Source organism: Falco punctatus, assembly GCF_963210335.1.
Source record: "Falco punctatus genome assembly, chromosome: 1".
Taxonomy (NCBI): Eukaryota; Metazoa; Chordata; class Aves; order Falconiformes; family Falconidae; genus Falco; species Falco punctatus.
This window is the reverse complement of record NC_137580.1, coordinates 83,720,197-83,744,196: the sequence shown is the minus strand read 5'-3', so window position 1 is coordinate 83,744,196 and position 24,000 is coordinate 83,720,197. Positions and strand designations below refer to the sequence as shown.

The window sequence follows — 24,000 nt, the reverse complement described above, 5'->3', positions numbered from 1 at the left end:
ATAATAAAATATTGCATTATTCCAAAAAGCGCTGGAATGTATTTCAGGAGAGAGACTGGCAAGAATTCTCACATCTAGATAGATTGATTTCAGCTCATTTAGCAACCCGGTTTGATCTAATTGTCTTTTTATTGCTCTGAATGTTCCTGCATTATGCAGAGAATTTGGGTTATGTGATTTAGTGTTGGAATAAAAAATGTCATAGCTTAGCTTTCTTTAAAATTGTGTATAACTTTGTTCACAGTCAACGAAGTTCATTATTTTTTTGTTCAAAGCCCAGCTGCAGGCCTGGAGCATTTCTCATAAATATCAGGAAGTACCTGAAGCCACAGTCAGGATTAAAGAGTTGATCTGAACCTTAGATCTCAGCTTTAAAGCTGTAATGTACAGTGAATTTGGTTTCATGGTAAAGGAAATGGTAATTGCTGAAGTATGTTTTCTTAAGTTGAAAGATCATTTTTGAAATGTTTTCATTGAAACCTCTGTCAGCGCTGTGCATGAGAATGAGTGGACTTGCAGCACAGCATTTATGCATGACCACAGCACTGAATTTGTCACTGATACAGAGGCAGAGGCCAGTGTGGCTACTCCTTTGTGCACAGTATCAAATCCACAGTTACAGTCTAGAGAACTATCTAAGCAAGTGAATTAACCATTTCAGTACACTCTTCCAAGATTTTATTCTGAACAATGGGTCAAATTCTTGGTATCTAGCAAATATACTCTCATGAGAACCAAGAACACAAATCTACAAGTGATATCCTCAGTTAAAAAAGTGCAAAGTCAATTCCTCAACGTTGTAGTTAAGTATTAGAAAAAGCACTTTGCTCCTGGCTCCCTACAAATACAAAGTCTGATCCGCAGGGCTGAAAGGAGTGGAAGAGCACAACTAAGTAGCAAACACGTTTCTACATGTCTTCTCCACCTGGATAGCTGCATCAACCAAACCACACACCTTATATTCTGCTTCCATTGCAGTGTATTTGATCTGAACATTTTATTGCATGAAGGCAACTGTCTTTATTGTATTTACAAATAAAATAAAATATGAACATTTGTGCTCCCTGACCTTTTTCAAAGGGTGTTGCATTTAAACATATGCTACTTTCCACAAGTGGCAGTGTTTCTTCATAGTCTACTGCTTCATTCATGTAAGTGATCCAGATAAAATACAATTCTTAAGACTGACTGCTGCACTGTTGAAAACCTGGCCCTCTTGGGTCCTTCATATAGCAGGTTTAGAAAGTGTACTTTATGTAGCACTTGCACAAACAGGAAGCATGGGCAGAAGTATTATTACCTGCAGTTTCCATAAGCAAAGACATGTAGGTCCTTGTGAATTCAGTGTTGTGATGATATCAAAACGTGAATGGACATTTAAGCCGTTATTTAACCATCCTGAGTTCTGTGGGATTCCACATACATAGATGCTTTAAGATCCTGGCCAGCAGTTGTAGACTTTCTTCAAGGATTCATAGTTTTCAGAAACTTTGCTAGATTAAATCAAAGACGTTAACAAGTTTATTATCTTTTCCTCTTATATTTGAATGTCAAGACCCAAAGTCACTTTTGTCATCTTGTATTGCTCCCTCTCTACAACTGCATGAATATTTCAGTGGTGTCCTAGCGCTTAACTTCACTCCACAAGCAGTCTAGATAAGTACCTTAGAAATGAAATGCATTGCTCCGTATTTAAGGCTGTCATTTTAAATTATTGAACAGCACAATAATGAAGGCTTAATCTCAATTTAAAACCTTTTCCTTAAATCTTAATTTAGCAGCTCTCGTTCAGAATTAATCACAGTGATCTAATATATAATACAGTAAGTTAAAGTTAATAACTTTCATTGAAACCTTTGTCAGCGCTGTGCATGAGAATGAGTGGACTTGCAGCACAGTATTTATGCATGACCACAGCACTGAATTTGTGTACTGGTGTCACTGATACAGAGGCAGAGGCCGGTGTGGCTACTCCTTAGTAAGTTAACTTAGTAAGTTACTCCTAGTAAGTTAAAGTTAATAGGGATAAATCTCTACTGCTACGTATTTTAAGGATGCACATTTGTCGCTATGGGAAGATATTTCTTCCACATGTAAAGTTAAATAAAGATGAGCACCACATAATAAAGTGATACAAAGATTGCATGAGAGAGAAAAATGAGTGCATTGTTCCATTATGAAATGTTTCAGCCTAGACCTTCCTCTCGGGGCACATGAGTGAGGCAGTATGCTAAACCTGAGCTGTTAAGGACCTGAGAGCACAAGGTATGAAAACAGGCTGCCCTGGTGTGCTGATCCCTCTAGAGGAATGGCATCTGATTTCCTTGGTAGTGGTTGTGTTGGGAAGGTAGTGGTGATTAGGAGAATGAGAAAAGATTGGAATGGCTTTTTTTTAGGTGTTTGCAAAGTATGGATGTAACCTCAGACACCAAAGATGCATTTCAATTCAGGATATGAATACTTACTGCTTACTAGATGACTAGTCCGGTTTTCATAGTAGTTCAGTCTTCCATCTGTGTGCTTGAGTTGCTGACACAGATGTCAAGGAGAGCAGTACCAGGGGAACTAGCAGGAGTTATGATGTGGACTGTGATCGGAATCAACTCCCACAACTGAACTACTTTTACTGTAGTTCGTACGAGCAACTAATTTCAAATTTCCCTACCTTAAAAGTTGTGTCACTTTAGTAACCAATAGCAGGCAGGACTTCATCTAGTGGGACAGTGGCAAGTTCCTGCAGAGCTGCTAATTTATTCTAAGCACTCCAGAAATAAACATATGGATTTTAATTACCTAAATTGCTCTACATAATGAACTTCCCATTGAGGCACATGGAGGAACAGGCTTTGTGTGCTTAAAGTGTACAATATAGAACTGGAATAGCAAACTGATACTGGACTCTCCTGCTTAGATGCTGCCTGTTCTTGAAGGTGCTTAATTTCATATGCACTGAACTTTTTGATTATAGATTTCCTCAGGCATTCCAAGTTACCCTTTTGTACTATCCCAGCATAAAACTGTCCTGACAAAACTAATCAGGTTCTTTGCACCAAAGAGGCAGCTTAGGAGAAAACAACTCTCTCCAAGACAGATGCATCCTCTTTGTAGATTACATCCATGACAATACAGGCAAGGTCCTGAAAGGCATGTAAGAGAGATAGTACCCAGGAATGAGTGGCAGTCAGGAGCAAGCAGCAGTTGCAGTCAGAACATTCACCTACTGACAAGCTAATTTCTGTCTGCTCTTGAATTCAGCCTAAGCAAAAGATGGGTGGGCTACATGACTTACTCCCATAGTAGGCAGCCTAATCTCAGCCCTTCTTCATCTTGAACATCTTCAGAGCATTCAATGGCTTATTTGCACGAATTACCTGTGAACTGAATGCACAGTGAATCCAGTCAAGAAGTGAGAAAGCAAGAGAGAAGAGGGGCCATAAGCACCAGCTCTGCCTTTGAAAAATGTACATGACTTGTATGATCAAAAAGGATGGGCATCGCTATTTGAAGACAAGAGCTGGAGGCCATTCACTTGAGAGGGGGTTCAAGTGGAGCCTAAGTGGATGACAGTACACTCTTGAAACCCTGAATAAGGCCAGGAAATAAATTTTGAGTGGTGGAAAACAGGACTGTACCTCCTCTGTGGCATGTGCTAGCGCATGCACTTCAGGTAATGGCATGGGGGAACTATTACTCTGCAGAACTTTCCTTGCTGAATCAAGCCTGCATCCTTTTAAAAGCAAAGAAGAGGACAGGGGGATTCAAGTCCAGCAGGCAGATGTTAGGCTGGATAGGTGGGACTCTTCAGTTCCACCTACTATGCAGGGGAACTCTGGCCAATAGCCGCGCATCATTATTAGGTTGAGACCCTAGTTGCTAAACTTGGGTGTAAAGTTTGTAACATTTTGTTATATAAGCTACTTGTTGTGGCTATAAAGTATGTGGTCTTTTCAGTGACAGAAGAAATGTACAGCAACCAGATCTGCAGGACCATCTCTGAGATGATCTGAGAACCTCTGTAACCAGGTCTGAACGGTGTTGGGAATGTACAAATCCCTGCCTGCCAGCACGCAGTGAGAACAGTGTTTTGCTATGTGTTATGTACACACAAACAGGCAATAGTCTGCTCACAAAAATGTAGGTCAGAAATGCCCACTACATTCAGACTTCTGTCAAAGGAAACAAACCCCCATCCAGAACACAGAAAAATGTTTTGAAAACAGGTTCTCTTTCACATTGCTTTGTTCTGTTTTTCTCATTCTCAAACATACAGTTAAGTCCTGCCTGACATTGTAGTATGGATAGGAGACTGGCAGACACTATAAAAACACAGCAAAATCTTCCAGCCTCCCAGTAAGCTAAAAAGCACTAATTTCCAGCTCTTAGAAGTCATTAAGTACATTTTTAAAGATTTTTTTTTAGAAGGACACAATGTTGTCTTGACGTGACAAACAGAACATCTGGTTGTACAGAGCAAGAAATACAAATAGGTCCTAATACCAAAATACAAAAATCTCTGAATCTGTAGTTTTTCTGTAGTGCTAGTGGCAAACAGAAAGCTAAGGATAGAGCAGTGATGCTGGACAATTGACCAGTGTTAATTTGACATGAACCACAAAATTAGTTCTTAAGATTTATCCTTTATGAGTAACGAAGAAAAATTAATGCTGAATTCTACTTTGTATCATGTTACATATCCCTGGCCCAGTCAGTGAATCTTATGAGTGCATGTGCCCCTATTTCAGCCAAAGACACCCATGACACTAATCTTTAACAGCTGTCCTTGTGACAGCTCCCTAATCAAAACCAATGTTTTGCATGACTTTTTTAGCCTCTGGTTTCCTTATTTCTGTCTGACTCAATTCTCTGAGACATGCTGTTACAGATCTGCTAATAAGTTAGAATTAATTGACTTTATTAGATTTTATAAAATCATTTGTAATAAGAAATATATTTTAATGAAACTTGTAGTTGCACAGCAAAAGCTGCTACGAAATCCTTTGTACTGCCCTGTACCAAGGCCAGAGGAATGGGCTAGAATCATTGTTTAAAACTTAGGTAACAAATTTGGGATTTTACAGATTTATTTGTATTTGACTAGTCTTCTGTATGTAGAAAGTGTATTGAAATGTCAGAATATAGAATTAATGGGAACTGGGGAGAGTCAACTGGAACAACTTGTAGTTACCTGCCAAGAAACCGTGACCTTTAGTAAAAGGTAATTCCGGCAGGGGGAGATCGCGACCACCGACTCATATACCACCTACCCAAATCGTACCCCAGACCCATTTCTGGACCTTTCTAACCTTTACTGCACAGAATCAGATATGGGAGGAGAGTATGTTAATGATTTTCGGGAAACGCTATGATTATGCATGAATACTTAATGAATATGCATGAATAAGTTCTATATATGGTGTATGATTTTGAAACTTGGTGCACGTTGATCGTGAGAGGACTCACTCATGCACCCGGCCGTTAATAAAGAAATGTCTGCTTATCTACATCACATTGGTGTTGATAAGTTCTTCATTCCGAGATTTCGGTAACAATGCTACAAATAAAAGTTATTTTAAGCAAAATCTATACAGGAAGGATGCTCTTCCTGAAACAAAGATGATTGATCTTGCCTTGGACCCATCAGCAACAGCCTTCAAGGAAAGATAACACAACAGACTTGTTTATTACCTGGTCTCCATTAACTGCTGTTGTTGCATTCAGTACTTCCATACTGCAGATTTGCTCTATTCAGTTAGACTATGTTATTTCATCATTTTAACTATTAACCTTTTAATTTCCACAGATTTTCATCTCTAAGTATCTTAATAAAGAAGAAATAATGAGCTAGTGAATTCACTTGATAGCACCTCCTGAACTAAAAACAAGATGGGTGATGCTAAATCTGCTTACTCTGTGCATTTGAGACAGGAATTATGAGCTAAATGTCATTGCTACTGTTCAAGGAAGTAAAAAAAAAATAAATACAGAGAGTCACTTCCATTTTTCCTTTCCCCTTGGCCTCCTTTTTACCCTTATATCCAGTGGAGGGATTGTATGGACCATTGCTTTTGGAACAGCTAACTACCTGGATGCTACCTAGGTAATTAAAACTGTAGTTTGTTTTTTTCTTTAAAGCTGTTTAGCAGATTCATTACAATTGCTATATTGATATTGCCTGACGATCTGTTTTATTATAGCCTAAAGAAAGGCTAATCCTTTATTTAATAAAAAAGATGCATAGCTTAAGACAGATGCAATGTCTTTTTGTAACAAAGGACCTGCCCAATGTTTTTGGAAGCAGACCAAAAAAATAAGACATATCACATATCAGGGGAAAAAAAAAAAGGCAAGTAGGGCATTAGTCCAGTGCTTTTGTATTGTGCATTTCAAAGTTTGCACCCAGTGGGTGGGGCAAAAATAAATCAGGGCCTCCTATGGTGAAAATGTATTTGGGATTCAAGCATCTAGAATCTGACCCTATCTTCTGCTCCCTGGGATTGTCAGCTGCTTCAGGGGTCATCTGATATATACCTCCTTTTCTCACTTCAGAGAATTTTTAGCTTGGAGTGTGTTTGAAAACACTTCAGAAAAAGGGTGGAAAACACAGAGTGCCTTCTTTGAAATACACTCCTTTGTTAAATTCCTTTCCCAAGGGTAAAGAGACTCTCAAACACCTGAGGGCAACAAATGACTCTATTCAACACTCTCACAAATGACCTAATAAACTCCCAAAGGGTTACAATAGCTTATTTGTCATCATTTCTTGTCAGCTATTTATAGCACCAATGTAAATTGAAGCAAAACAATAAATACCTGAATTATTTTCTTTATTTTGAAGATTCTTTAAAGCCCAAATGGTGCTTTACAATTTTAAACCCCCAATAATTAATTTTCCTATTGAGTTTAAATCATTCTCACACGTTATATTACACAAAGTTTGTATCTACCTACATGTAAAACATTTGCCACTATTCCACTCACTTCCCTTGGAATATTTGCAGATAATGACTTTATAAAATTCTGTTTTGTTTAACTTTTTAAAATTTCAAATGCCTGATGGACCATGTTACAAATGATCTTGCTGAATGGATTTCCACATGAACTTTCATGAGAAAGCATGGTGATCAGTATGGGACTAAAGATCCTGATCTCAGTAATAGTAATTTGAAGTTCTAATAACTCAGTTGTATTTAAAATCTGTTCTGGACTGAATTTTGATCCATGTTGCTACCCATTGCATTGTTCTCACATGTATCAAATGTAGATGTACTATCAAATACATTTAATATTATAATATATTTATCCCATTAAGCAGATGTTGTACTTATGTACATGGCTTCAATGACTTGAATTGAGTTGGGCAGGTAAGTGTTAAATAAGTCTAATACAAATGGCTTTACCACTGTCACTACTGCTTTGTAAGCAATACTTCTAAAGTATCACCATGCCTCTAGACACAACTGAATAAAAAGACTGAGGGCTCATTATGTTTTCTTTTGGTGTCTCTTTTGCTTCAATTTATTTGCCCAAATCAACTCAAGTCAGTGGAGCTGTGCCAATTTACACTATCCTGCTGAACTGGCCCTACGAAATCTAGCCACATAGTATATTCTCTGAGTTCTCTGTAGTGTATTTTATGTGGACTGCATCATTTGTAATGCAGCATGGTATGTAAAATATGTCTTTCCATCTCTTGCAACATCTTTTGCAATATCCTTTGACTTATCAGCTTCATTGTCATGCCCACCTCCTTCATATATTTCTTTTGATGTCTGTGATGAAAACACCCATCTCCTGGCTGCAGGAGTCAAACATCTTGGTTACTAGTTTCACTGGTCCATATACATATGCATATATGCATATATATCTATGTATGTATTTAAATTTCTGTAGTTATTACATGGTTTCCTCCTGGGAAAAAGAAGAAAGAGGCAGAATTCACATAAGGCAATTCTGAACGCCACTCCAATGCTTCTGTGGTCATGGATGCAGCAGATGCAAAATTGAGAGAAGTAAGCAAGCAATTAAGGGCCATCAAAAGAAATATTCCTGTGCCCCAAACAACTTTTAGAGAGATTCAGGCACCTAAATCCTTAACTGCAGTCTGCATAATTTCTTTAGCATATGTCTAAACCTGGATAGGTCTAAAATAATTTTTTGACTACTTAGTTTCCAGATCCTTACAGTTCTGTCTTCTGGACATGGGTGGTTGAGCAGCTGGGTACAACTCCTGTCTGAGCCCTCCTGTAGTCCAAGGCTAGAGAGAGTACCAAAGTGCCAATCCACAGAGAGGCGTGCCAGATATGTATCAATAGCCCTGAGCTTGGCACAATGCGCAGTGTTTGTGGCCATTTGTATTTATATCACATACAGCACATCTTTTACAGGCAGTGGTTTCATGGTGAGAGAGTTCAGTCAGGATGTATAGAATCATAGAACCATTTAGGCTGGAAAAGACCTTTGAGACCAAGTCCAACCATTAACCCAGCACTGCCAAGCCCACCGCTAAACCATGTGCCTGAGCACCACATCCATGCACTTTTAAAAAACCTCCAGGGACGGTGGTTCCACCACCTCCCCGGGCAGCCTGTGCCAGTGCTCGACAACCCTTTCTGTGAAAACATTTTCCTAACATCCAATGTAAACCTCCCTTGGCAAAACCAGAAAATAAGATAATGAAGAGAGAAAATGTATCATTAGTTTATATACACATAGAAGGGGGAACTGTGGATGCCATGTGGGTGTAAAGAAGTTCTTGTTTTCAAATTCTGCATAGTGCTGTGCTGTGTCTCTTACTCCTACTAACCTTGTAAGCAGATTAAAGATGTCTTGAAGGAGAAATGTCATTCACTAAAAGTACCAAATAAGATAAATCTTTTTTTTTCAGGGCTTTCAGGGATGACAGTAGGAAACAAAAGAGGAAATTTGGCTCATGGTAGCTGTTAATTTTAATAAGAATCAATGACTGTGAGCATTGTACCAAATCATCCTGTGTCTTAGTAAGTATGAATCATCTCATGCAGTCTCTGCTACTTTAAAGTTAGGAGTTTGATCTGAACTAGTTATCTGTGGCATATACTAGTGGGGACAGTATATGCTATATCTAGAGGATATTCTTTTCCATCATAAGTATTGATAGGATGGTCACATTCTGCAGGTGCTGGTTTCTTTCCATTAGCAATAGATTCTTCTAAACTAATCATCAAGGTTCATGCCTGTTTTAGATGGCTAAAGTTAAAAGAAAGTGATTCTGCCTCTTTGTAGACATTATCATTTTGTGTGTAGTCACTATGTTCAAGGAAGGATGAATGCCTTTAGGCAGCTGGAGACAAAGGAGCAAAGGAAAATATGTCTGCGCGGTAATGTCTGAAAAAACTCTCCATGTTGCAATTATATTCCCGTATCCATAATGGCTCATGGGACTAAGAGATCCCAGGTTTGTAGGGAACTTATCTTTTGTGAGATCAGATGACACAAGAGTGGGCTAGATTTCAGGCACACAAAATTGCTATTTATTTTTGTTCTGCACAAGAAATCCTTTTCATTGGTTCTGAAGCATTATCTCAATATGTATGATTAGTAATAACAAATATTGCAAACATACACAGGTAGTTAATGTCAAAGAACAATTTTGTAAAAGCCTGTTCAGAGCTGGATTAGGCTTGGTATCCAAAATGCTGCAGCAGTGATGATAAATGTTACTGAAATATTGTTAATACAGACACATCCTAACATACATCCTCTGAAGCTTTTCTAACTTAGCATGTAATAAACAAAACATCACTCAGACCTAAGGAAAAAGAAAAGACATGCAATAATATGGCCATAATATAGTGATAAAATCGAGTGCCTCTCCGAGTCTCAATTTACGTATTTAAATTATCTTTGCTTTAAACAATGGTTGTAACCAGACAGACATATGGTAAATACGTCCCGATCCATTATGTGCTACTGAGACCAAGAAAACTGGTCGGGGAGGGGGAGGTTTGGTATTAAAAGTGATCTGGTGTTATGTACACTCAAGTAACCCCTTCATGGGGAATAAGGGGGGAAAAAAACCCAACTTTGTGAAAAGAGAAAAAAAATCTTAAAAAGCAAAGCTGAGCACTTTGCTGGCTGTGCAGTGAAAGTGAGGAGCGGTCCCCCCTGCCGGGGAAGTTGATGAATAATCCGCAGATCTCAAGCTGAGCCTTGGGCTCAGAGCGGCTGGTATCCCATACTAACACTAATCAACCAGTATGAAACATCCATTTTAAACGCAAATGAGGGGGGCCTTTTCAAAGGAGACCCAAAGAGGGGAGGGAGGGGGAGTTCAAAGCTCAAAATGGTTCTTTCTTTCTTTCTCTCTCTCTCTCTCTTTCCTAAAGAAGACAGAAATATGGTTGGTTATTATCTAAGTTATTGCTACAAAGAATTTTGAAATTAAAAGATAAGCTTTCAGAGGAAGCTCAGTAATTTTCATAAAGAAAGACTTAAAACAGATGTGCCCTCTTTAATCGGGTGCGCTTAAAAAAATATAAATGCATTTCTAACATAGCAGGGGTAAAAATCATATGGTTACACATTTGTCTCCTGGGCAAAAATAATGAAAAAAAAAAAGTCTCACTGCATTAAGTATCTCACAAATAGCCACCACTAGAACTTTCTTGTCTAGCAAAAAGTTGGGTGAATGGCTAGCCAGTGTTTAGAAAGCAGAATAATACCTTATGGTTTTTGCTCTATTTTCCCTTTTTTTTCACTCTGGATTTTTCCTATTAAAATAACTGCTACAGTGGATTAATGTCTTAATCAGGGTCAATATGTGACTGCTAGTAAAACCATGATATTTACTGATATATTATTGGTTGTCTTTCTTCTCAGTAAACTTTTTCTTAAAATTTCTGTGTGCAGTAGCATGCTGTGGCAAATTAATTCTCCATCCAAATTCTGAGGTCTTACCTTTCTTCTGGCAATATGGGACTGCCCTTAATAGATTCTGCCCAGAAAAGAAGGTGCCACTTACACCAGAGAAAGTTTCCTTTAATAAAGGTTAGGGACTGACATGTTAGGATTCAGTGTTTTCTAAATGTTCTTCCTGAACACTACTAGCTTTGAATGAGCTATTTTTGCCTTGTTCTCATAAGTCCATGCTGAAGGAGGTTGCCTTTTCAGTAGGAAGTAATTGCTAGAATATAGAATAGCAAGGAGCTAATTTGTTTGTCTGGAATAAAGTAACACAACATTCCTCATAACAATCCTCTCCCCAAGAAAACCACATGTCCTGACTAGTTGCTCAGCTGCAGCTTTTAACAAGTCTGACGGCCGCCACAGAAGAGTTTTTGTACAGATCATTACTGACATGTTTTGTTAAGTACACAAAGAGCTAATAATCCTGCAGCATTAAACCGTACCTTTTGGCTGGAGAAGCAAGAAGTTATAACTTCTTCCTTTTCAGGACTGCCTCCTGAGGAGGGCTGTTTCTGAGAACCTACCCTTACCGCATTTCACCCAAGGCTTTCACAGTGTGGAGGAAATCTCCCACTAGTGTCAGAGGGAACAGCAACTCCTACATGTATGTTTTCTTCTTGCTGCTGTCCAAATGGGCTCAGGCTACAAGAGATGTCTAGAATAATCATCACGTTGTGCCACCCCATGTCTGCTTGTACCGGGGGAACAGACCTGTGTCCTTGCAATACAACTTGTGAAGGGTCACCTTGAGCCAGTCAGCTGCTAGTGTAGCCCACACAATGGCACAGCTCTGTCCACAAACACTCATTCCCACAAGATCCCTTGGAAATAACATTGGCATAGCAAGCTTTTCTAGTGGGCTCTGAACTGGCGTTGCTACTTGCAGCCTTCAAAGAAGAGGTATGTCAGGATGGGACAGTTCTCCATTAATAGTTATTAGACCCAACAGACGTTTTTTGCCCTTCAAAGTATCACAGGAGTCTATAGAGAGAGCCTGAAAAAGGATGGTAGGATGGTAAACCATCTTCCAAATAGCAGCAAGACAGCAAATACAAGCAACCATAAATGGCTGTTGTATCTTTAATTAGGCAAATATGAATCAGAGCCCTCTGTCTACATGTGGATATGCTCCCAACAACTTTACAGATGCCTTTTTTTAACTTGCTTTTTAGCAGACTGCTAAATTATGCTAGTGGTTTACGGCTCCAGACATCTACTGTAGTGGCTGGAGACCATGGTGAGTAGTCTCCACCGAGCTTCTTTCTCCTTTTCTTGTGTTCTCCAGGACTTAGGTGAGAGGGAAGGGAATTGGGGCCAGTACAGCAGTGTTACACCATGTGGTAATTCCAGGGAAGGGAGAGTTCCCAGCTGGGCAGTGAGGCTGTTTGGTTCTTCTGAAACCACACTCACAGCTGGACGGAAGGTCTGATCCTCCCTTATTTTGTATGAATATAAATTTTTTATGTTAAATACATGCTTTTAACAGTGCAGTGACATAGGTTCAGATATTATTTTGCTGTGCACAGCTATAGTCAGGAACCTGATACTGCAAATCTGATGGCTGTAAATACGCTATCAATGTTGAAGGGAGTTATCTGGCTATAAGAAGTGTGGTCCTTTCATTACCAGTTATGCCAGCTGACAGCTGTACTCACTACGAAGCCACAGAAGAATAAAACAGCACCCAGTTATTAGAGGGAGTCAGGCACAGCAGGAGACCTGCTTTGACATTTGCCCATTTATGACTTAAATATTAAGGCCACCCAGCAGTAGGAGAAAAGCAATACAACCTTTTGACATAAAAATCACCTATTATCTAGTTTTCCATTTGTATAATGAAAATAATGTTCTTGATACACACTACAGCTCTTCTAATGAAAAAGTCAGAGGAAAGAAATTTGCTGAATTAAAATGAGATGCCAGATGCAAACATTTCTATCGTTAGCATACAGAAATCATAGGCCTGAGGTATGGCAGTAGCCTCAAGAACTATGATTACTCTTCTGAAAACGTGAATATTTGGTTTGCAATTCTTACTTTAAATTAATTGTGGCATAATTTTAACATAACAGAAATATAATGTTCCTTCTGCTCCTGTATTCAAGAGCCTGTTTTCAAGGCTGAATGACAACTTCTAATCTCTGTACTAACACTTCACATTGTTTACACAAAAACAGCTGCTTCCTATACATTGTTTGTGGATCATAAAGTCACTCTTCTTTATGTCCCACACTAGACCTCATTCATGACCAGTAGCCTAAGAATGGACCAAAAATCAGAAAATCCTGAACTTAAATAGCAAGTAGTTGACCATGACCACCCTTCAGGTAAGCCAGGCAAGGAGAGGAACAAAAACTAGAGTGTCCACAAAACAGACTGTTGTCGTCTATCAAACCACTGGCTTCTACACTTGTCCGTGGTAAACTAGGTTCTATCATTCTTTAATAATAAAATTCTAAAATGCTTTGAAATGCTGATGATAAACGCAAACTCACTGATTTGGGTTTTTTTTTTTCTGATTCAGGAGTCTTCCAAGTGGTTCTTTGACCTTTATACAATAATTCACGTAATACCTTGCCTAGCTGATGAAATTTTGCTGCTGTATTGGTGCTATACAACGGTACATACTCTATAATATAGATACAGTATGTCAATGAAGCACGATCTACAACTAAGCACAGGAACTTAAAAAGAGTTAGTGTTACTGATGTATGTATTAAGGATTATAATGATGTAATATGCTCATTTTAGTAATGCAAAATTCTCTTACACAGACAGGAATTTACTACAGCTTCGCACTTGTATTTGCAATATTAACTTTTTACAATTCTGGAAAAAAGGCCAAATCTTGTTTGCCATACTCCCATGAGATGTCTCACTGAGTGAGAAAGTAGAACAGCACTTGGGCCAAAATCCAACGTATTTCAAAACAATCGGCTGTTCTGTGTACCTCTCAAATGTCTTTGGACTTCTTCTAATTCGAAATTCTTTTGTCTTCTTCAGCTTCAGTACAAGTTAATCCTATAATAGAACAACACTCATTAAAATTAAGAAAATGTTAGTTACACTGCAGCTGTAATTAAAACCAGTCCTTGATGATATAAGAGCTGTACACTATTTTCAAGATATAATTGATACCCATGATGATTTATTAAATCTATGCAAACATTTTGCTAAGTCTTTTAAACACTTTGCATTTTCTTTTTAGGGAACAGATCATTGAAATAGAGTGATTTCTGCAGCTTAGATTATACACATTTTATGGTCAAGTTCATTTCAAGTTCTATTGTGTAGCATATTAAATGCCTTTTGATTATGTTTGTGCATTAGTTTGAGTTGATATAAGATGTGTAGTTCTTAAGTGCCATTGATCGCCTCTACAGAAACATAGTCTATTACTTGGATGTCCTACTTTTGTAAAATAAATCAGTGCATTTAAGCTACATTTGGTTTCTAGTCAGTACAGTATATGTAGCATTAACATTTTTGATCTGTCATATCAGTTGTAAAAGAAAACAAGTATGAAGACTCCTTCATGATTTGCTTTTAAAATGTAATTGAATTCTACAGCCAAGTGCATTAATTATGGTCAGTCATTTAATAGAAGTTTTCAAATTTGTGAAGTACTTTTTGAAGTTAATGTTACCACCCTGATTTTCTTAAGAATTATTATTTACAGCCAGTTTGGATGGGGCTACCAAAGCAGTGGGGTTTTATCCTCAAGCTAGAGAGAAGTGGGTCATCTTGATTTCTGTAGCATTTGTCTGACATGCAGTCCCTGGAGAATCCAAGCCAGATCAAAACTCACAATTCTTGCTGAAGTGAATTTATTAGTTAAAATTTGCTTTCATACAGTATTTTTCAATGTCTCTGCACACAGGCACATCCTCTGGTATTTTTCCCATACACAAATGATGCTATTGTAAAATCTTCAAGTTTAGACAAAGGAAAAGTACTGTCTTATTTTTTTGTATTCCAGCAGTCAAGGAGGACCTTCTGCTCCTGAATCCAGACTCATCTTCTCCCCCTTGCTGGCTCCACTTCATGCTGGAGATGTCACTATTTCTGTGTTCTTAACTCCTTCCCCAGATGGAGAACTCCCTCATATGTTAAGTTTTAGCTGCAGAGAGGCAGTGTAAACTAAAAGATCTGTGGAAAGGAATAGCAGCTTCATTTTGGTTGGAAAAAAGTCTGACATATACCTATCACATCAAGTGGAGATTAAACAGAAAAAGCAACACAAAACACAGATAAAATAATTTCCTCACAGACTTCTCTCTCAGCATAAAGAAATTTAAAGGAAATAATGTCTGTAGGATTATGTGGAATAGTGGCAGAGCTGTGCAGCTGCGGCAGAAAAAAGCAACTGTGGGTTCGAGCAAATTTGGCTGGGTACATGGCCTGTATGGAGACAGCCTCTTCTTGATGGGAAGAATCTCATGGGTTCATATTCAGACTTAACAAATTCTTTCATGAGAAGATAAACCTTGTATTTAGAAAAAAAACTTATAGAAGCTCTCTGAGAAGATACTTCCAGTGTTTTTCCTCTGATTTTTTCCTCCCCACAAGTTTCCGGTGATCTAAGCAGTGATCCAGTCCTGAGGAAACTGAGAGAGGTGACTTTCCATGTAACCCACAAACATCCTCATTCTCATCTCCTCTGTGCTTTGTCTGTGTTAGCACAACTGGTGGCTCTTCTTTCGTTTGCCTTGCATTGCAGCAAAAGGAAATACTCTGATCTAAGACAGTGGTATAGAGCAATGGGAAGAAGAAGCATTTGAATAACCAGAGTAATGGCCAAATATATGTAAATTCATCAGTATGGTAGAGAGCTGTAAAATGGGAAGGGAAGGATATGTCTGCAAAATCATCACTTTCACTTTCAGCTCTCTCTTTCTAATAATGGAACTATTTATTACTAGAAAATGCATTTTAACCTCTTGCATCGGTATTAATTTTATCCAAAGAAACAAAACTCTCTCAACAAGCTTATACACGTAGGTAGGAACGATGAGTTTCAAAAAATATGCCAAAAATATGTCAATTTTCCAAGATGTGAGTCCCCTAGTGCCAAAAATGTGTATTGCTGCGTGCCTGTGGCTGTGATTTTTTATGTATGAGAAGGTAGATATGCAATCGATTGTGCTCCTAATAGGAAAAAATGAAACAATATTAAATGACTCTCCAGATAAATTAAAAGCATAATTCACAACTAGATTGTGAATCCAGATTGTCTGAGAAGAAAAGTTGAGAGATGTTTTGCATGTCCTATCCTCCATTCAGATATCAGATCCTCACTGAGCAGCAACGGTACTACACTGGAACCTGTGCCAGGTTACAGCAGTAATTGCAAGCCCCCCAGGATCCAGGCTCAGAAATTTTTGTATGTTCTCAGGAGACAAAGATGAGTGATCATCAAAGGCAGAGGAACACAGCATGACTGTCATAAGCCTGAAGTTACAACTTAGACATGCAATAGAAAATATCATTGGTACCTCTCCAGTGCATAGCCTGTAGTAATTAAAAACTTGATCCCTGCTGTTTTATCATCTCATTAGCAATGGGGGCACAAGACTTTTATCCTTGTTTGTCAGGAACCAACATACCAGAGGAACTCTGATTATAAATTGATGAAAGTAAAGTTAAACTTTTAAATAAGAGCAGTTTCAGTTCACAATGTTTTTAAAGCTGATTAAAGAGATCTCATTTCAGTAAAAAATAATACCTAAGTCCAGCACAGATAGTAGAGGTCATCACTGGGAGTAGGACGTGAAATAACATTTGAAAAAGTGTAAGTACTTTTAAAATATACTGGTTGAGAAGTAAATACAAGCCCTTTCTGATACAACGGGGTTTAATACAACAGGTTTAAAACTTCTGATGAATTTTAACTCTTCAAACATTTCAAAAATCTCAAGTTTGTGATGGTTTTCATTGCATAAAGTTATCAGACAGAGAGGTATTGTTACTGTGTCAGTGAATGCAATGTGGTATTTTGTTTCTATTAATGATAACTTCTGCTAGTAACGGTAGTAGTGGCTTCCCCTCAAATACTTTGGCAATAACCAGTTCAGATTTGTTTCGATAATGCAGGATTATGGCATAATTAAAAGCCTCTTGAAATCAATTGAAAAGACCCTAATTACTTTTGAGGGTTTTGGATCAGTCCCTTTAAGAATTCTTCAAGTAGTTCCAGGATGGTTCCAGGTTTTCAGAAATATTGTCACTTTATTGCATTTTAATAAAACTCTGACCTGAGCACTGGTACCAGCATTGAACTGGGCAGAGGCAAATTTGGTGGGAGAGAACCGACAGTAAAATTATTCTCTTTTGTTTGATGCCATCTAAAATCACATATCTCCCCCCCCCCCCCCCCCCTTTTTTTTTTCTCTCTCCCATGAATCTCTGTTTCTCCATCTCTTTCTTCTTCTTCTTAAGATCTATGACTTTCCTGTCGGAGGTCTAACAGGCTAACATATCTGAACCACTGTTCTGATTTTATTAACAAGTTTTTTATCCCAATGAAAAAGCTGGACCTATGTCTTTTCATAGTGAGTAGGAAGTCACCCTTGATGTTTTGGGTCATTATAAAAAAGGATACCATTCATTATTTCAGAGTGATGGTGAATCAAAAGTAAAACATCTGAATAATTTTTTTCTTTCAACCTGGCAAAAGACAAGTACTTTAAGCCAAGAAGACTAATCAAGAACTCAAGGACTTTTTTCAAGTGAAAAAGGCAAGCAATGAGAAACAAAGCAAAAATGATGATACAGTAACTCATTATTTTACTATGATGACTTCATGAGAAATAAAGTTATCAGATTCAGCAGAATTCATTGTGTCTCAGCAAATGATCCATCAAAGACAGAATAGAATTACATGTTGAACTAGTTTTTTTCACAGAAAATTGTGTCTTTAAAATACTGGTTTTGCAGCAGGTAAGTGAGATGGTTGCTTAAACAATCTCTCAGCATTTTAAAAACTCAGAATTATTCCAAATGGAAAATAAAGAACTAGATGGACTATTTTCTGAAAAGTTACAATGAAGGATTTATTTTTCAAGATGGAAAAAATATACTTTAAATTTTGATCATTTAATTAAATTGAAATGTATCAAACATAAAAGTGACAGAGAGGAAATGTATTTCATAACTGAGCATAATTGGCTTATTGAACTCATGGTCACCATACCAACTGTGACTCCATGAAGAAATAGATACTTCACAAAAAGTTTTGTGAAATTATGATAGCTATTTTTTAAAACTGCAGGTTTTGAAGGGATATAAAACTTGATTCTTCAGGGCATAACTCAGTCTCAAACTGTTACGACTTGGGAAGAAATCTTTCCCCACAGGCAGGTTACCCCTGGGTTACTAACTGAAGCATTCCTTTCCCCCTCCTATGCAGCATCTGTTACTAGCTTTTCTTAAGGACAGGATACTGGGCTAACTATACCACTAGCCTGATCAAGCATGGAATTTTGACTATGCATCTAAATGAAAACAGAACTTTGCAAAGTAAAAAAATTTTGAGCAGTGGGATATTTTTTCTCTACAATGATGTTCAGTCAGAATTGTGTAGCTCCCAAATGGACAAAGGAATAAGAAAAAACATATTACCAAAAAAAAGATACTTACACAGATTCCTGAAAACATAGTTAAGAACATATGTTAAAAGCTTGCAGATAATGAGCCTAGACAGTTGAATAGATAATAATATAGGCCTAAGGTTTCTATTACAAAAGCAAAAGTCAATATAATCTTTCTAAAATCTTCACTGTCTGGATACAGATATTTTCCTCCAGCACATGGCAAATCTGAAATCTGCATGATTTCTTAGCACAATTTAACATTCCTAGTGAAATACAAATTACAGTGTTCTTACACTATACAATCTCCAAAAGAGAAAATATTTTCTCTCCACAGTCATCTAAAAACTCATGTGTTTTACGATGTAAGGTATGAATTATTTTTCATAATACTGCAAATAAAAAAAGAATTCTAATGTTAAATCTTGGTACTCTTGACTTTCGGATTAAAAACAAATAGTAGACAGAAAAAAGCAAATGAGAGTCTTCTACCAAGTCACTTTGACTCCTCAAACTGAAAACACAGATACCTCAGACTAAGTTAACCCACATGGACCAGCATGACATTCCCAGATTCTCCTCTTTTTCAGCCTCAAACCCTTTAAATTAACAACAGTTGAGGAATGCATCATGGTATGTATGCTATAGCTAAGGAAAGAAGATAGTCTGACAAGATTGCTGTTCAAGTCTCTGTTTAACCTTTCATAATGTTCAATATTAGCATTAATGATTCATTACACTGGATTTGCTCTCAGGTCAAGGTGAGGGGAGCATTGTTAGAAGAAGAAATAGGAAGCCTGTATATTCATGTATGTAATTTTTTAGTGATCTCCGTGTTAGTCTGAGTGGTTTGCTTCATTAACTTTCTATTTGTTTTCCCAGGTTGATAAGAATAGGATGTGTACATGTGTTAAGGGTTTCTTAAACAAAATATTGAAAGATAAACTATTTCTACTTCTTCCATCCCTTTCTTTAACCCATTAATCCATTAAACATTATCCAAAGACAGCTATGAAGAAAAGTATTACTTTCTAAGCATGTGTTCTTTGTTCAGGGCTATGTGCTTCTGTAAGCAAATTGCAACATGGGATGGTCAAATGGGAGCACAAAAGAGACATCAGCTAAATAGTCCAGATCCTATCTGAGAGGATAGAAAAAAATCCCAAGAGAAAAGGATAAAAGAATTAATTCTCAAATCTTTAGTCTTTTTCTCCCCATCCGTTGCACTGGACATTGCACGATACACAGGTTATTATTTAATCACGCTAGTCCTTCCACTTCTAAATGAACCCTGTTTCTTCCCATACTCTGTTCACATGCATGAAGTTTGAAAGCCAGCACTCCAAGAGAGCAGGGAAATGGATCTTCTGCAGAAGTCATGGAGTGACAGGGTCTGAGAGAAAGCGGCTGGCTTATATGAAGCTTTCAGAAATACAAAATCACTGGCAAGTTTACAAGTTTACTTACACTGGAGTACAAGGTAGTGGCAATTGGGTCAACATCCTTTTCAACACCTCACAAGTCAGAGGTGGAACCACTCTCAGCACAGACAGTAAAAAACAGTGCTATTGCAAGGTGAAGCTGTACTTGTTAGCATCATAGTCTTTTTGGGTTTTTTATTTTTTCTTTGTCAGTACTGTGGAATTTCCTGTCCCTTTGCCCAAATTTTCCATCCAAGGAGAGTTAGGAGTTCCACAAGTAGCAGCTACTACCATCACCCTTTGAATTCAGCCTGGATAATGTTCTTTGTGCCAGCATTGTGTGCTTTTCTTATCTTGAAACTAACATTAGTGTACATGGGAAAACATGCAAAGAGTTTCCATTAAATTAGTAAAACTAATTGTTTACTCAGGCAACATTCAGTGTGAAGGCAGAAATGGTCCATTAGAGTTATTCTCTGAATTGGTGTAAATTGCAACCATTCAATGGAAATAAATTACAGTAGTTTGCATCTGCTGAATATCTGTCCTTCTGTATTTAGCCATTAATGTCCGTGCTAGTATAGTTTAAAAAAAATTTAAACAGTAGTATTTCTGTTACAAGCCAAAATGCACTGTGGCCACCATTTTAATATGATTTTTTAAGGATATATAGCTATAGGCATATGGGTTTTTTTCCAAGTGATATAAATGATTGATCACCTCAGTAAATCAATTCAACCCCAAGTCATTCAGAAGTGGACCTACTTAAATCAAGCTATCATAGAATCATTTGGGTATCAACTTCCTACTAGAAAGGAATTCTAGTTCAATTGTGCTCCATTGCTGTAGAGAATATATATTATATCCAACTTGACAAGTAAAAAATTATGAATTCTTTAAAGAAAAAACTCGTACAGAACTTGTACACTTTAGATACACCAGTAAGGCAGGCCCCATATATCATTTCTGCTTGCACAAAATAATAGGCCTGCATATACAATAGCTTTTCCCTGTGGTTGCATGCGAGTGAGATGCCCACTGCTCCCTTCTTTTTTGCAACCTAATTCCTCCCCATAGGTTCATTTTCCGAAAGGATTGTCCAGTGAAAAGGAATATCATAATGGCATTGGAGTGAATATACCTTGCAGAAATGTAGTAATTGCAACACTGCAACTTGGATTTGCAATATAGAAAACAAAGGGTTCCCTCCAAGAATTACTAGGATAACTTTCTAATTCCCTGATCTACCTAGATGCAATTGGATAAATAGCAGAAAAAGCAAGTTCCACTTCCAGACTGAACACAATGTAACAATAATACCGAGTTCTCCAATCTGCCACATCTGAATTGCTTTGTTGTGTGTCAGGTAGGTTGGAGTAATCTGAAACTACATATACAATCTTCTTGTTTGTGTTTGCAGAACTAGCAGGGTACTTACTAGACCCTTGTCATGAATGTACTGTAAAATCCATGTGGCTAACTCTCAGTGATGTTGAGCACCCACAGCTGGAGTTGACTTCATTTGAAATTGGAATGATCTACAGCCCCGGAATTTGGTTTCTCACTCAATAAATTAGGCAAAAAATTCAAAGTGCAGGAAATAATCACATCATCATTTGGTCTGAACAAAATTAAGGTAACAAAAGTCTCCAGGGTCTTAAAAAGGAACTATAGAGAAAATAATTACTGGAATGACACACCCAATTGCATAGCATAAGTACAATCTCATTACTGCTAAATATATTGTAGTCTGCTTATAGTGATTGCATCTTTTGATCGGTAGCCAAGTAAGGGAATAGGAAAATGTTATCTCTGTTCTGAATGGTGAGCTCTTCCCAGGTAGCATTCTGTATTGCTGTTTTGATTGTACAAGATTCGAAGAGCAACTGCACATGGACATTACAGACCTCTGCTTATATTCCCCATCTGCTCCAAGACCCTCATCATTCAAATTGTGTATTTGATTAAAATAAGTAAATTAAAGCTCACAACACTCTTTTGTACAGCACACAACTTGAAATTCATTCTTTCAAGTTTAGCCATACTAATAGACTATAGACTGGAGAAAAAAATCATAGTTCAAATACTAAGGAAAGATGAAGCAAATACTGCTTGCTCTGAGATTCAGAATGTTACAAGTTTCTCCCCAGACTACCATATACACCATGCAAGATCCTATATAAGAGAGCCTGGCAGTGGCAACACCAGATACACTTTCAGTCCAGTTACTATGGGTGCAACAACAGAAGACCACAGAAACCAATAATATTACAAGACCCTTGTCAGGGTGTCTAGTACTCACAAAGAACTATAGCCAAGAACAGCATATGCTTGCTCCAAACTACGCACAGCCCTCTGAACAGATAGGCAGATGCACTAGTGGCATGTACCCCTGCCTAAGGGCATAAGCTACGAGGACAAAAGAATTTGGAGTCTTGAAAACTGTGGAGGTACCTGTTAGAGTCTGAGAACCAACATGCTTCTGGGGTTTTCAGGCTTTTAAGCGGTTGTTTCTACTGAAACAGCAGAAGGAGGCAGGAAAAGGATGTGCAGATCAAACCATGCAAAATTTCAGTTTCTTCTTGATATGCATTCACATTGTGATAAGCACTGCATTTGGCTTTTCCCTTGGGGCATCCACAATAAAGCCTCATTGGCCCATCTTAAACTGGGGATTTCAGAGCTGCCTGCAGCATTTGCAGGTCTGCTGAGCTCTCCATAAAACCCATGTATGGTTTTTCAAGAGGATTGCTCCCAAAAATGTTTTTTTCCTTTCACTACCCAACAAGTGGTCCAGATTAAGGCTTGAGTGCTTCCTGCAACTCTGGCATGCCCACAAATATAAAACACATCTTAAACAGGGTGAGTACTAGGTCAAGTCTATCTACTGTAACAACTGTCTGAGCTGAGCAGAGCTTAAAACAAAATCTGGAGTACAGATCTCTTTCTATAAATAAACTATAAATATTGCCATGGAGAAAGTAAGGAAGTCTCTTAAAATCATGTATGTACCAGCAACATATAAATCAGGCCTACTATATAGCAGGTAAAACAAACAGCTATTGTTACCTTTTCTTTTCTTTTTGGCACTGCTATTATTTAAAATATGTCTCTTTCTTCTGAGATGAGGAGAAACACTTCTCCAAGGCACAGAAAGAGAACTTCAGAGATAAATATGTTTCTGACTCACCCAAATGAAAGCTGACCCTGTGGTTGAAGTCGTTGATAAAAAAAAAAAAAAGTAAGTAAAAGAAAACTGTTCCTCTTCACTATAAGCGGAAAAGAAACTTCAGCAAAGATAGTGTAAAAAAAGAAAGAAAAAGATTGCTCACCCCCGACTGGCTCTTTTAAGATCTTATCATTAATATAACATTTAACAGACAGCCGTCTCAAGCGTGAACCAGCCATTCCCCCTCTTGAAAAGTCTTTTTGCTTAGACAAGCTTAAAACTCTTCTTTTCAAGATAAACGTTACACAAAGTGAAGCATAAATTCAGTAAAACTCATAAAGATGCAGCATGCAGCCAGACTATATAGGATGTTAAAATACAACCCTTCCTCATGCTTATGTCTGTGACTCATGCCCAAGGCCTGATCCAAAGTTCACTGAAGTGAACTGACTGCACCAGCTGTCCAGCTGTCCCTCTGCAAGAGGGAAGTCTGTTGACAAAAAATCAGAATAATGTCCCTGCTGATGGGATTGCACAGATCCCATGGCCAGGATGGGATCATCATCCCATCACCCAAGTGATGTTCTTGTTTAGGCATCTCTCCTGAGGTTCTGGCAGAGACACATCTGCAGAATTTATTCCCTGTCCTGTCCAACTGGGAACCTCACCAGAAAATCTGAGAGAATCTGAGAAGGGAAGGAACCCCTTTTGTTATGCAGGAGCCATTCTACCTGAAATAGAAGCAATTCGTACAGCTGCTCAAATGAAATAATTCCATTTTGGATTGTTTGCATTACTTTCTATTATTTATTACATACACAGAGAAACCAGTTAAATGAAAATTATTCAGGTCAAACTCAAACACTTAAAAATGCCA

General features: G+C 37.8%; 1 long non-coding RNA gene across 2 annotated transcripts; it reads left to right on the top strand.

Moving 5' to 3' along the window:
- Positions 1–1,332: 1,332 nt before the first annotated feature.
- On the top strand, positions 1,333–23,210 carry LOC308071752. Of its 2 annotated transcripts, none has more exons than XR_013931302.1 (2): positions 1,333–8,996; positions 13,181–23,210. It is a non-coding gene; the product is annotated as an uncharacterized lncRNA (long non-coding RNA). The 2 variants fall into 2 exon arrangements; XR_013931303.1 differs by having other exon boundaries at positions 12,117–23,210.
- The last annotated feature ends 790 nt before the right edge of the window (positions 23,211–24,000 follow it).